The following is a 12,699-nucleotide window of genomic DNA, read 5'->3' as shown; positions in this document are numbered from 1 at the left end:
GACAGAAGTAGGTCCACTGAGACTTGTCGAGCCATGAACGAACGTTTCCATAGGTTATCTTTGGAAAGGATCCAGACATTCCACGAATTCCCCATCATTCCACTTATGCCAACTCTGAAGTTTCTAAAGTGACCCAAAAGGTCTGGGCGAGACTGTTTTTAAGTAGACATACCACAAAACATAACGCTTCTTAAGGAGTTCCTGCACCTAGAGCTATCGACATCACTTGTTCGAGATCCCATGACGACGAGATGGCCCGTGAACACTTCCTGAGACTTCAGACGATGATGTCAGCCATCATCCCCAAGTTCTTTTTCTTGCCGACGAATCTGGTTCACTCCCGTGAACTTACTGGATTTGGGGTCGACGTAGATAGAAGGAAAGGATGACCTCGAACGCTGATCACGCTAAAGACGTGCCTAGTTTCATAAAACCCATACCTTGACCTTGGCTATTCTCGGCTGAAGGGTTCAGCCTAGATCACCACGTGAACTTGCCTAAAACCTTTGGGTCCCTTCCCTTTCTAGTGGACTGAATTCCGGAGTGCTCCCTTCTAAGCCATTCAAGAGAGCTCTCTCACAAGTTCATTGTGGCACTCGGATCCCTACGCAGAAACAGGCCAGCTCTAGAAGGGAGCTACAGACATACAGTACCTGTTACCAGGCCCTTTCCAGATTCTGGCACAGCAGTACCAGAAAAATGAAGGTCGTTTCCACAAGGCTTCTAAGGCTAGCACGGCAAAACTTTTTTTTTTTTTTTTTTTTTTTTTTAAATTAAAAGAGATAGCTTGTACACAAGGGAGAAGGCGGTGGGTGGGGTGGGGGTGAGAGGCAGCCCCACCCCCCCACCCCCCGAGTTGCTTGGATCACGAAAGGGAGAGTTTGTCTCGGGATCACTGATCATTTCCAGAAATCCTCCAAATTCTTGGATCATCAGCAGCTGGTTCCACGGTGGCTACCTGTGGGGAATACCAAGTGCTTCCACGAGGGGAAAGAAGCGCATGAGAATGTTCGGCAAGAAAGCACAGGAACAGATAAGGGTTCAATGTACAGCTGAGCTTCTCGTCTTGGGACAACTAGGTATAGTCGTGGGTGGGTGTCAACAGAGGAAAAGTTCATCTTCTTTTACTCCCGCGAGCCTCGTGTGTGTGTGTGTGTGTGTGCGCGCGCGTGTGTGTGTGTGTGTGTGTGTGTCTGTGTCTGTGTCTGTGTCTGTGTCTGTGTGTCTGTGTGTGTGTCTGTGTGTGTCTGAGACTCAGGCCCCCAGGGCTGATCTGCTCATGCAATTCCATTTCCCCTCCCCCTCCCCCTCCCCCTCCCCCTCCCCCTCTTCCTCCTCCTCCTCCTCCTTCTATGTACTTCTTTCTGTCGAGGAGATGATTTCCAACTCAAATGCAGACCAAAAGATTTCTAGGTTCCCAAACTTCAGGGTTCCATGGATCAGGGTGTCCAAAATCTGCACAGCGCCTTCAATAACGGCCCTCTTTCTCAGCGCACACAAGTCAACCCCAGACCAAGGCACCCTAAGGGCAAAAACCCTCCAGGATTTCTCCCACCAGACCCCGAACATCAGCACACACACCCTCCCCCAGTTTCTATTTCGTATCGTGTGGGCTCAGGCAGACAACAAACACGTCCATCGTTCGATCATCTTCCTTTGGCGTGTTTCGTGAACGTTGCACCGGCCGAAGAAACCTAAGTGTGCAAAAGCTCATCCCCGTGTAAAAGGCTTTGGCTTCTCAGCGAAGGGGTCGAGCCAAGGGACCTAGGCCCCTCTGTCCACTTTTCACTGGGTTCACTGGCCTCACTGTTGTCCCAAGCGATGGCCGGTCAGATCTCTCACGGTCATTCTTCTTTTGGCCTTCTGGTTTTAGAGAGGGTTTTCAACTGGGGTAAAAAGGGCAGGCTTGTGTGGGGCCCTTTCATGGTGGGGAGGGGGTGGGGGGGGGCCCCGTAGAGGTCCCTCCGATTCACCCAATCTCAGGCAGTGCCCTATTCAAAACGTTTGTTTCCGGGCTTCCCCGGTGGTGCAGTGGTTGAGAATCCGCCTGCCAATGCAGGGGCCACGGGTTCGTGCCCCGGTCCGGGAAGACCCCACATGTCGCGGAGCGGCTAGGCCCATGAGCCATGGCCACTGAGCCTGCGCATCCGGAGCCTGTGCTCCGCAACGGGAGAGGCCACGACAGTGAGAGGCCCGCGTACCACAAAAAAAAAAAAAAAAAAAGAAAGAAAAGAAAAGAAAAGAAAACAGAAAACGTTTGTTTCCGTCCCACCAAGAGCCCACCTTTGGAGAGATTCCCTGCCTTACACGTCCTCTCCGCTCCTCCTATTCATCCACCGTGATCCACCACCACCACCCCGCCGGCCGACCTGATCTGTTCACCCTGAAGCTGGCAAGCAGTAAGGGTGCTCGTGAAGCGAGGATCCGTTGGGATTGGCCAAGATGGCAAAGTGGCGGCGGGGGCGGCGGCGGCGGTGGGGCGGGGGGGGGGGTATGTGGAGGGGACTCGGAAAGTACGAGGTTACAGCTAACAGCTGCTGCTGGCAGATAGGTCTTTGAAACAGGCTGGTGGCGCCCTGGACTTTGATACCGTCCATTCTGACCATTCCTGTTCTCCGTGAGAAGGGTGTTGGGCCCAGGATCGGCCACCCCAAAACGGGCCTCCGTGGCACATTGACGATTTTGAGCGAAGGGGGACTCCAGAAGCAGCCACGTTTGTCCGAGGGACACTGGGATTCTCCTCTGTGTCTCCCTGAAAGCGAGACATCCATCTCTCGGCTGAAAGGTGCACTCCCTGCCTCCGGAGGTAGGAGGCCGCCGCCGCGATCGGCAAATTAGGGCATTCGGGCCCGAGAAACCTTCGGAGACAAACACTGCGGACCACCGCAAACCCGAGCTCTGTTTAGCTTCTTCCTTCGCTCGCTCGTTCGCTCACGGCACACCCCAAAACCTAAGTCTCTCGGTCCGGTTCCCTGTCTGTCTCACCCATGTACCGTTCGTTCCTCGGTCTGAGCAGGAGAGACGCCGCCCGCTTCAGCCACTTCTCAGCCCTCGAATGAAAGGAAAGGTCACCCCGCTCCCCCCACACACCTTCGTCTCTCCGCGCCTTGGGCCCATGTTACTTTATTTTTATTTTTATTTTTTTGCATTACACGGGCCTCTCACTCTTGTGGCCTCTCCCGTCGCGGAGCACAGGCTCCGGACACGCAGGCTCAGCGGCCACGGCTCACGGGCCTAGCTGCTCCACGGCACGTGGGATCCTCCCGGACCGGGGCACAAACCTGTGTCCCCTGCATCGGCAGGCGGACTCTCGACCACTTTGCCACCAGGGAAGCCCATCGGGCCCATTTTAGAATGAGTCCAGCCACAGGAACTCAAGAGGGGTAGAGGGGGAGATCTCCCCCTCCCCCAAACAGGAAGGCACCTGGAACCCCGTTCCCACCGGCCACCCGGCTCCACTTTGGGTGCGTGAATCCTAGTTTGCCTCCTCCGGATCTTTAAATGATCTTCCACGTGTTATAACAGACTCACAAGGAGAGAAGCTTACGCATGTATTTCTTCTGAGTTTCATGCGACACGGGGAGCCCTCCTAAGAAAACAAAGAAAGACCCAGAGAAGCGTCCGAACCTAACATCTCTTCTGTTGGATCTGAGCAAAGAGAGGCAATCTGAAAAAGCAACTATACTCTGGCGGGGGTGCGGAGTGTGTGTGTGTGTGGGGGGGGGGGGTGTGTGTGTGTGAGTGGGGGTGGGTGAGGGGGGGGTGGGTGGGTGGGGGGCGCGGGCGATGCCAAAGGAGGATGAGAACTCTTAGAAATTCTTAGGCATAGAAAATTAAGACGGATCCGGGCCCGCGCCTCTCCTTTTCTCGTGCGTTGGGAAGATCATTTGGCTCTCGCCGGCTGGGATGTCATCTCCCCACGAACCATCAGGCGAGCTGTGGGGCGGAAAGAGGGAGAGCAGGGTTCAGAAGAACGTGGAGAAGATGGACGCTAGATGCCCAGAGTCCACGTCCCCCGCCCCCCCCCCCCCCCCCCCCGGGAGCAAGGATCTCTTCTTCGTGGGCACACGATCTTCCACCACGACCTCCGGACCGTGGTGCCAAGTCACGCCCACGCGAAGACAGGGCTCACCCAGGGATATGGGCTTGTGCCACAGAAAGGGAGACAGCAGGGAAGTCACCGAGCTTAAGGTATCTGACTCTCGTCGGGTCCTCGACAGGCGGAGGGACACATCTTTCCGACACGGTCGGGGCCGGCTTAGAGAACCGCTGCCGACGACCGCACCGCGAAGGAAGATGTCTCTGCGGTCTCGACAGAAGATCCAGTAGGTTTCCCAAGTGGCGGAGCTAGGAATCGATCGGCCAGGCAGGCGTGTCCAATCTTCAACTTTGGGAAGACACGCGGACTTTTACCCCCCCTTTTCGGCGGGGAGCCTGTAGAAGATCAGGCCGGGAGGAAGGACACAGTCTGTCAGTCGTTGCACGTGATGTTAACGTCCAGGCCAGGAGGAGCCATGCCAGGACTGACTCCACAAAAGGGAGAAGGTGACCAGTTGCCTTTTGAGGACCATGGCTCTCTACGCGGCACGGAAACCAAGGGAGCAGGGGCCAGGGTAGAGGCCGGCAGGGTCGTCAGAGGCCCAGCCAGGACAGAGACCGGTGAGGTGCGAGCCTGAACGAAGGCAGTAGAGGGGAGAGGGAGAGAGGGGATGGAGCAGGACCTATTTCGGTCCCGGAATCGGCAGAACCTGGTATCCCGGCGTGAGTCTTTAGAAACACCGTCCAACTCCACTCCACGGGCAAAATACAAGGTAGAGGGCGGAGCTCTCTGCACCCAGGATCCTCCCGAGACCCAGGCGAGAAGGGCCCTTCCCACGGATGGGCTCCACATCCCACCAGGGTCGGTCGGTCGGTCGGAAGGTCACCAAGACACAAAGAAGCACATTCTTTCTTTCGAGAAGCTCTGTCCCCAGGACCTGGCACTCAGCACACTGGTGATCTGCCAACCAGAACCCTTAAACACCTCCTCAGGTTCCAGGGGAAGGCTTTGCTCACCTCTTTTCGGCCCTACCTCTGTCCTCAAAACTAAAGGTAAAAGAACACACGAACACACACACACACACACACACACACACACACACACACACACACACACCAAAGGTAATGGAGTCCGAATACCACGAAGGCTCTCAGGTTGTGCTAGGGCCGTTGCCCAACAGCACTGTGAAGTGTGTGTGTGTGGGGGGGCGGTGGGGGTGATGTGTGTGGGTGTGTGGGGGTGTGGGTGTGTGTGTGGGTGTGTGTGTGTGTGCGTGTGCGTGTGACTCATAGGTGGATATTTTCCATAGGTGTGCACTATGGCACTGCAGGATCTGTGGTCGGTTGCTGAGTCCCCGGAGGTGGAAGCGCAGATACAGGGCCCTGAGTGTGAAGTTATCCATGGACGCTCACAGCGCGTGGGGTCGGGGTCGGCAGCCGTAACCCTCCATGTTGGTGGTTCAACGGTCAACTCTACTTTATAGATCAGAGAGGATAACGTCACGCGTTCACTGTTAATAACTTTTCCAAATAGTCTTTATCTTTTCAAAAGGAAGACATCATTTAATCCATTTCACAAGATGATACTGGGAACCTACTGCCCCAGCACGTGAATTATCCCTACAGAACACAAGATCCCTGAGAAGGAAGAGCCCTGAGCACTGAGATACCATGAAGGTAGGCTTTTAGATGATATTCTCTGCTTCTGCAGCTCGAGGTAAAACATGGGATGACTGGCTCTACCTATCCCATTCCAGTCTGTCAAACGCGAGCCCCCATGGCACGTCTCACCAGTGGTCGGTCCACGATAACTCCATCCATAGGAATTCTTGGCAGTTTTATGTTCAGGATCATTTCTTTTCCTGCCATTGATTGAAAACTCCCTGGACCCTGTTAGCAGCTACAGATTCAATGAGTCCAGTACTTCATAGGTTTTGTCATGTATTTAGAAGGGGAATCACCATCAAGTTGCTGAAATGAGGACTAAGTGTCTTTCAGATATGGAGATGGAAATAAATGGTGCTCTGCAGGGTGTGCGATGACAGGCACCCAGGATTCCTTCACCCAGCCCTCCCTTTGCTCCCTCATAGGTTCCTGGGAAATCCAAACACACACACACGCGCACACACACACACACACACACACACACACACACACACACACGGGGGGGGGGAGAGAGAGAGAGAGAGAGAGAGAGAGAGAGAGAGAGCTCTGGGTGTGCTATTTGCTCTCCATGATTTCACGTGCCTCTTGGGCATGGCTGACAGAGATAGATGGACATGAAGCAGCAGGACAGCAAGCTGGCATCTCGGCCGGCCTACAGAAGTTTCCCAAGTGAAATATCAACAGCAGGGCAGGGACGCCCACGTGACGTGGGAGAGAAGGGGGGTGGGGGGGGCGGCCCGCTGACCGACGTCGGTTCAGGTTTCCCGTCCCCCTCCGGCCGAGAACCTGCCTTCCGCTTCCTGCCCTCAAGTATGTGAGAGGAGCGTGTTTCTTTCCAATAAATACCGACACATCATTTCAGTCTGTTTGTGTGTTTGTTTTTGCTTGTTCTTTTTCTGGACGAGGCCAAAGAGCCCTTCCAGTGGAGGTGTGTGTACAAAGGAGGATCTGACAGAATGGGAGGGTGCGGGTCAGTCCATGTGCGAAGAAATCCAGAGAATCTGTCATAGCTGAGACTCGGGCCTTTTGCAGAAATAGGCCAAGAGAGTTCGGATTTGATGATTCACTGCCACATAGTCATCACAGCAGTTTCCTGGAAGGGATTGTGTTACAGGAGGCGGCGTGGCCCTCAGCCCTCAGGCCTCAACCCGGCAGGCAGGCAGGCAGGCAGGCAGGCAGGCAGGCAGGCAGGCAGCGGCTATTGTCTGTTGGTCCCGCCCCCACCCCCACCCCCACCCCCGTTCCTTCTCCAGAGCTCCTTCCTAAGTCCCCTTGGACTGACCTTTGCCAGGAGCGGGGGAGGGGAGGTCCGGACGATTCATTCCGCAGGGCCTCGTTCAATCGCTCGATTCAAATGCAGAAAGCTCTCCGGTCAGGTCGGAGCCTTTGACTTTGCCTCGAGCTTCTCTTTAATGAATGGCTTTTTCTCTTTTCTTTCCCCAATTTCGCCACCCTCAGGCTGCCCCCTCCAAACTGCAGGGAGGGAAGGAGGGAGAGAGGAGGTGACGGGAGGAGGACGTGTGAGAAACAGGCCTTTTCTCCAGGCAAAAGGTGTCCCCTCCTTTTCCTGACCCTGGAAACCCCACTACACCATTTGAGAATCATGGACATGTGTGGAAGCAGATGTCTTCACTTGAGATCTTCCTCCGCAGGAGGACAGAAAGGAGGGCCAGTGTGTCCCTCTTGTGCTGGCCGGTTCTTGTCACTTGAATTCAAAATAATCAATAGAGCATGGAGGCACATTTTGGGGCGGCCTACTCTGGGAGCTCAACAGTTCCCTCCTCTGAAAGTTCCTTGGAACATATTAAAGCTGAGCTGGTGACTCGTGTGTGTGTGTGTGTGTGTGTGTGTGTGTGTGTGTGTGTGTGTGTGAAGGAGATTTCTAGATGTCAGGGTCGAAGTAACTTTAGAAGTTTGAAATACCTCTGATGATGTCGTCGGGTGTTTGGTTCAAATTTCGGAGTGGCTCTCACAGAAACAGGCACGAGGATTCTTTCCATAGGAGCCGTTGTGGCCGTTTCTCTAAGGTTTTCATCAAGTTCTCTAGCTTCCGTCTGCAGGGCTTCAGGCAAAAGGCCGTTTTAGGCCTCAGTGATGCCAAGCCAAAAGGGTGGGAGAAAATGGCCAACATTCATGGAGAGAGTCGTAGCCAGAGATTGAAGGGAACTCACAAAACTTCGGGATGCAGTCCCGTTTTCAGGTTAAGAACAACACCCTAAGGGAAACGAGTAGCACCAGAATTTCATATCCAGAAGTGTGTATCCCTGTCTCATGGAAACATAATTTTGGCCTCCAGGTAACGTATGCAAATAGCTGTATCGCCAAGGAAATAAGAAGCCTCACTGAGAGTTTCTGAATTAAGGAAGGTAAGGAGAAAAAGATCAGTGATTCCATCCTGCTGACAGAGGTATAAGTTACCAAATGGATATCCATCTTTAAAAATAAAAAAAGAAACTTGGGTTTTCCTTGTTTGTTTCTGTTTCCCTTGTATGTGGAAAACAAAAGATTTAACCATCAGTCCTAATCCCACTCCCTCTCTTTTTTTTTTTTCCAGATTTTTTTTAAAAATATTTGAAATATAATTCATTTACAATGTCGTGTTAGTTTCAGGTATACGGCACAGTGATTCAGTTCTCTCTCTCTCTCCCTCCCTCCCTCTCTCATATATATATATATATATATATATATATATATGTATGTATGTATATATATATATATATATATATATATATATATATAGAGAGAGAGAGAGAGAGAGAGAGAGAGAGAGAGAGGGAGAGAGAGACACGGAGACGGAGACAGAGAGACAGAGAGACAGAGATTTTTATAAATCTCTATCTATCTATCTATCTATCTATCTATCTATCTATCTATCTATATCTACACATATATATTTTAGCGGCTTCCCCGGTGGCGCAGTGGTTGAGAGTCCGCCTGCCGATGCAGGGGACACGGGTTCGTGCCCCGGTCCGGGAAAATCCCACATGCCGCGGAGCAGCTAGGCCCGTGAGCCTGTGCGTCCGGAGCCTGTGCTCCACAACGGGAGAGGCCACAACAGTGAGAGACCCGCATACCGCAATATAAATAAATGAATGAATGGATGAATAAATAAATAAATAAATAATTTTGAAAAGATTCTTTTTCAGATTCTTTTCTCTCATAGGTTATTACAAAGTATTGAGTAGAGTATCCTGTGCTCTATAGTAGGAGATGCTTGTTGATTCCCTATTTTATGTACAGTAATGTGTATATGTTCATCCCACCCAACCCCCTAAGTATCCCCCGCTTCCCCAGTCAGTCCCATTTTACACAAGTAGTCATACACATCCTCCTCCTCCTCCTCCTCCTCCTCCTCCTCCTCCTCCTCCTCCTCCTCCTCCTCAGGTCACTCAACCCCATGGAAGTCATTCTTGCTCTTCTTGGAGTCCAGTTTTTCCATCGGTTCTGCCGGCCCTGCCTGATGATTGAGCGTGACTGGACGAGTGCCGGTTCCAAAAAAGTTTTCAAGAGCTTCTGTGAAGAACTGTAGGATTTGCCCAGTGAAAGGGGTGCCTCGATCTGATCACCCGGAAGCCTGTGGAAGGCAGACCCCAGGCGGCAAGCACATTTCGTTTCTTTAACAGTCTCTGTGCCACGGTGAGGACATCAGGCTTGCGGTGAGGGAAGACCTCAACCCACACGGAAAACATAGCCACGGTCACAAGAATGTTTGGATGACCCCTACGAAGTGGCAGTGGAGGGCTTCCCCGGTGGCGCAGTGGTTGAGGATCCGCCCGCCGATGCAGGGGACACGGGTTCGTGCCCCGGTCCGGGAAGATCCCACACGCCGCGTGGCGGCCGGGCCCGTGAGCCATGGCCGCGGAGCCTGTGCTCCGCCACGGGAGAGGCCACAACAGTGAGAGGCCCGCATCCCACAAAAAATAAATAAATAAATAAATAAATAAATAAGTGGCAGTGGAATGAAGTCCAGTGGCTGGGGGTCCGAGGATCCAGAGAGAGGAGGTTTTCTTTCCAGAGAGAAAAAGTTCCCCCCCACCCCCACCCCCACCCCCCAGGGTTACAAGCACGAGAGGTCAGACGTCGCCGTTCCCGTTGCCGGTAGACCGTAGAAAATCTTCCTGCCCACGTCTATTGACAATCGGACTCCTCTTCAAGACACCGTGGGATGGGCGGGTGAAGGAATGCAAGGGGAGGGGCAGGGGGGAGGTTGGCCAGGGAGCAACCGGCTGGGCCGCCGTCTCGTCTCGTCTCGTCTCGTCTCGTCTCGTCTCATCTCGTCTCGTCTCGTCTCGTCTCGTCTCCCGTCTGCCATAGCCCCGACCGGATGCTGAAAGGACAGAATGGACTTGCTCCACCCACGTGTGCCCCGCCACCCCCACCATCTTTCAACGGGCTGTTGTTGCCGCCTCGGCGTGAAAGTCGGTTAGAACATCTCCGTGATACTGGGTACAGTCCCTTTCGTGAGCCTCCATTTTGACGACGACAGACAGCCCTTTATGCCAGGGCAGAGAAGACTTCCGGGAAGAAAGATCCCATCATTTCTGGAACCGTTAGAACACATCGGTGTACAGACACAAGCCAAAGAAGACTTCACGTCGTTCCTTCCTCTTTGGACAACGCTTCCCGTGTCATCGAACCTCCCCAAGAAACTTAGTCAGTTTCATCTCTCTCATTTCTCAGGAGAGAGAACACATTTTTTGAGCTACTTGGAGGGCCCTCTCCTCCTGGATCCTATCTCTAAGTCCAAAGGACTTCATCGGTCCTTCAATTTGGGGGCAAGTGTGTCCAAAATATCCAAAAGATTGTAAGGCACTTCATCAGATGATAGGTCACCGTGAAACAGTGCTTCCTTAGGCACGTCACCAGCATCCCAAGGAAAGACTTGCTAGGCAGAGAGAGAAGCTTCTTTTTCAGTTCTGAGCCAGACCTGGTTCTTTGACTATCGAGAGGACTAAGTCGATGTGAGTCCTCCGAGACCTGATAAAGGCAGCCTAGAAAATAAGTGATGACTTTTGACAAAGACATAAGCTTTTCTCTCTCTCTCTCTCTCTCTCTCTCTCTCTCTCTCTCTCTCTCTCTCTCTTTCTTCCTTCTTTCCTTCCTTCCGTCCTTCCTTCCTTCCTTCCTTCCTTCCTTCCTTCCTTCCTTCCGTCCTTCCGTCCTTCCTTTCTTTTCCTTCCTTCCTTCCTTCCTTCCTTTCTTTCTTTCTTTCTTTCTTTCTTTCTTTCTTTCTTTCTTTCTTTCTTTCTTTCTTTCTTTCTTTCTTTCTTTCTTTCTTTCCCTCCTTAAAGATAAAGGAAAAGATCCTTTCCTAATCTAATCTAATCTCTCATGATGGACAGAGCAGACCGATAGAAGAAAAACCCAAACCCTAAACCCAAACCTGGTCCTTTGAACAGAGAGAGGCAACTAAATCTTAATTTGGCACTGGTTTCAATGTTGATGTGAAAAGTCATTTCTGTCTTTGTATCCATCCTCATCCAGTCCTGACCACAGATCTGATTCCTTTCGAAAGCCTCTTTTCTTCACACGCCTTTTCCAATCGTCTGTGCCCATTTTTAGCTTGTCCCTTGATTTCTTTCTTTCCCATTGAGAAATGACTACCTTTAGGACTAAAACCTCTCGCTCCTTCCCCCAAACCTCATCTCCATACTTCCTAATTTGCCTCCACCCGCGCGCCCCCCCACCCCCCCACCCCCCGGAAAAAAAAAAAAAAAAAAAAAAAAGTCCTCTTCCTCCCATGAGGATGGCGACATCAGGTTCAGGTCCTTAAAGAAGGACCACACACGTTCCTTCTTTACAATGCTTCGTCCTTGGACACTGTCTTTTTTCTTTTCTTTCTTTTTTTTTTTTTTTTTCCTTCAGTGAAAGTAAGGAAGCCAACCGCAGTGAGCAGCGTGAACATGGAATACTGTGTAGAAGTCAAGGCTCCTACCTAGTACAGTCTTTCCCTAAAGCACAAGATCTAGCTAGGCGTGGAACCGAACATGCTCAGTCTCTCCTCCGTAAAAGGTCCAAAGAAGGGAGACCCTCAGACTTGTGGAGCCATGAACGTTTCAGTATTTTATCTTATGTGGCGATGATGTAGACACTCGCTGAGATTTCACCCTGTCATGGCACTTAGCCAAGCTGTAAGCCCAGAGATGACCAGAGATGCTGGAAAATCTTGAAGTCGGCCTACAGAAAACAAGCACTGGGGGGAAAGTTCCCCTTAAACATTCTTATCTCGTCCACACCTATGTCCTCTGTTTGTCATGAGCAATCCTACTTAGATGATTCGTGAACATTTCAGGAGACACGAAAGCAGTTCAGTTCAGTTCGTCGTGATCCCTACACCTCCCGCCCGCCCCCCTCCCCTTTCACGTGAGAGATTTTCTTCCCGATTTCAGAGGGGAGAAGTAAAGGAGAGTCAGAGCGTCCCTCTCGCGGTGTGGTGTTGTCACTCTTCTAATTCCAAAACATCCGTACGCCACGGAGGCACATTTGGGGGCGTCCTACTCAGGGCCCCAAGACTTTCAGAGTCAAACCTAAGGAGGATGTAAATGTACTTCACGCCACCGAACCCGAACCGGTGAGGTGAACCCGGTGGCTTCCTAGGAGATGACGTGTCATCGGCCCACCAGTTTAAAACACAGAACCAAACACCCTCTCCCCGACGACTCGGAGCAAGTGAGTCCGTGGGTGTGTCGGAGAGGGTCCTCTGCTCCAGCTGGGTCCATAAGCACTGCACACGAGAGTAGGTAGGTAGGTGTTCACGGTGCCCTTGGGAAGGAAAGGCGGGGAGAATTTTATTTCGAAAAGCTTATCTCCTCACAGCATTGACACTACGAACGATGATGCAACTTCATCGGGGGGTGGGCGGGGGCGGTGAAGGAAGGCCAGGGAGCCCGGCCACATAGAAGAGCCACGGAGAGCGTCTGTGACCGCAAGGATGTCCACGTACCGGTGACTCCTCTCAGTTGGGGCGGGGAAGGGGGGCGCGAGATTCCCGTGTGT

This window comes from Kogia breviceps, assembly GCF_026419965.1.
Source record: "Kogia breviceps isolate mKogBre1 chromosome 20 unlocalized genomic scaffold, mKogBre1 haplotype 1 SUPER_20_unloc_1, whole genome shotgun sequence".
NCBI lineage: Eukaryota > Metazoa > Chordata > Mammalia > Artiodactyla > Physeteridae > Kogia > Kogia breviceps.
Note: the sequence above shows the minus strand (reverse complement) of the source record.